This window comes from Bidens hawaiensis, unplaced genomic scaffold (assembly GCF_021521415.1).
Source record: "Bidens hawaiensis isolate Kalapana, Puna unplaced genomic scaffold, B.hawaiensis_p1.1 tig00027324_1, whole genome shotgun sequence".
In the NCBI taxonomy this organism is placed as follows: domain Eukaryota; kingdom Viridiplantae; phylum Streptophyta; class Magnoliopsida; order Asterales; family Asteraceae; genus Bidens; species Bidens hawaiensis.
The window spans coordinates 149604-152147 of NW_027494418.1; the positions used below are offsets into that span (position 1 = coordinate 149604).

Genomic DNA, 2544 nt, shown 5'->3' on the forward strand with positions numbered 1-2544 from the left:
ATCCTGACGAATCTGATGCAGGAGGTGAGCCTAAACAATCGCATGGTTCATCCTCTGGTGCAGGTGTTAGTGGCGCTGATGATTCGAACAAGCAGATAATTATCTATCAAGATCCAACAGCTGCCAAGCCAATTGAAATGATTGAGGCTAACACGGTGATATTTATTGATGGGTCAGGAGTGGTTAGAAGTGTGGTGAACAGAGATGAGATAGAGGTCGGTGAGTTTACAGTTAGATCTTTGACACGGGAGCATATTTCGATTCTGCTTGGGCTGAATGACGATCAGTTGACTGGTTTAGAGACTGAGCCCGAAGTCGAAGTGATCAATGAGGATAAAACGGAAGTTGATGCGTTATTTATGGATACGGATTTTATTTACGAGAACGAGGAGATTGAGATGGAGGATGTGACAGCTGAAGAGTACCCGGACTTGTATCAACACGCAAACGTTGATCAAGGTGCTCCTGTATTTCATGAAGACGTAATTAAAGAGACTGAGGATGAACTGGAGAAGATTGTGCAGCGAACAGTTCCTTCACTCAAAGAAGTGACTGATGATGACATTGAAAGATGGTTCAAACATCAGAAAGTGGGAAAGATTATAAGTGCTTATCGGTATGTAGATCAAGAAAGAAAAGATACTGCTGCTGCTTGGATTGAGGCGAATCAGGTGACTACCTTCAAGACTGTTTCTAAGGTACATGGTGATATTGTCTCATATTCAATAAACCCGAATCGGCGGATGGCTGAGCTGTAAAGCCGGTCTATCTATATGTATGTGGCTATCTTTAGTGAGTGATACGAAGGGTATGTTATTAGTTTAGATCTAACCAATTTAATGAATTACTCCTAAAGTTTCACATCAAACTAGTTCAAACTAGTGCTAGTTGATGTGAGTTACTTCGGAAACAAACAGACTAAAGTCAAATTCATTTGGGGTATTCTCTCAATTCCAAAAAAGCAACGGGATCAAGTATGAGTTGTCGATCAGAACATATATGGATAGAACCTATAAAGGGGGCTCGAAAAATAAGTAATTTATGCTGGGCTATTATCCTTTTTTTAGGTTCATTAGGATTCTTGTTGGTTGGAACCTCGAGTTATCTTGGTAGAAATTTTATATCTTTCTTTCCGTCTCAGCAAATCGTTTTTTTTTCCACAAGGAATTGTGATGTCTTTCTATGGGATCGCGGGTCTTTTTATTAGCTCCTATTTGTGGTGCACAATTTCGTGGAATGTAGGTTGTGGTTATGATCGATTTGATATAAAAGACGGAATAGTGTGTATCTTTCGTTGGGGATTTCCTGGAAAAAATCGTCGGGTCTTCTTCCGATTTCTTATAAAAGATATTCAATCCGTCAGAATAGAAGTTAAAGAGGATATTTATGCTCGGCGTGTCCTTTATATGGATATAATGAGTTCTAGTCTCAATAAGACTACTAATTCTTACTGTTCATATAGTATGATATGAATATACCACATCAATTCGTTATCTATGGATGATGAGATTTCATTGATACAGAGCTAATTCCAATAGACTTATTGGAGGGTTCCATTGGCGTGCATCCAGTAGGAATTGAACCTACGAATTCGCCAATTATGAGTTGGGTGCTTTAACCATTCAGCCATGGATGCTTAGCGGGTCATAGTGAATGACCAGATTCCAATTCAAATGGAATCTTTCAACTAAAGCAATGAGATGTGTAAATGGAATTCTTTTAGTTCTAATAAATTAGGAGGAATTTAATGACAGGACATGAATTCAAGTCCTGGATTTTAGAATTGAGAGAGATATTGAGAGAGATCAAGAATTCTCACTATTTCTTAGATTCCTGGACCCAATTCAATTCAATGGGATCTTTCATTCACATTTTTTTCCACCAAGAACGTTTTATAAAACTTTTTGACTCCCGAATTTGGAGTATCCTACTTTCACACAATTCACAGGGTTCAACAAGCAATCGATATTTCACGATCAAGGGTGTAATACTCTTTTAACCTATTATTTGAATCGATTTTGACTTGTTTTTTTTCGGATATTTCGATTTTCTGTTCATTTTCTGGAGAATTAGGATAGGGAAAAAGGATACCATGAATTTTATTTAGTTCAGCTTTTTCTGTGCAATTTTCTATCGAAGTTTCATTTATGATTGAAGAAGAAAAAAATTTCTTCATTCTTCCACGATACATCCCATTCAAAAAGGGATCATACATTTTCACTAGGCAATTTTTTTTGTTTTTCGTCTCAGCATTAGACAATCTAGTCTTTGTTTCAAGTATATTTAGAGAAAAAAATACTGTCTCTAAGGCCTCAATTCTATTTATCAATTCATTATTTAAGTTGTTATTTTTATCTTGATTGGTATAAAGCCACTCGGCGTATAGTTCATTAGGGGAGATTTTTTCTAATGTAAACAACGATATTCTTCTTGCTAGTATTTCCCCAAAATTTGACAAACTCGGAGGATATGTAAAAGATATTCTTTGTTTTCCATCGCTTTGGCATGTATAAAAAAAATATTGTGAGGCTTCTTTTCTTAAAG

At 36.5% G+C, this 2544-nt stretch overlaps 1 non-coding gene across 1 annotated transcript; it reads right to left on the reverse strand.

Moving 5' to 3' along the window:
• Nucleotides 1-1562: 1562 nt before the first annotated feature.
• On the reverse strand, nt 1563-1636 carry TRNAM-CAU (transfer RNA methionine (anticodon CAU)). Its single transcript has one exon. It is a non-coding gene; the product is annotated as a tRNA-Met (tRNA).
• Between the last annotated feature and the right edge of the window lie 908 nt (nt 1637-2544).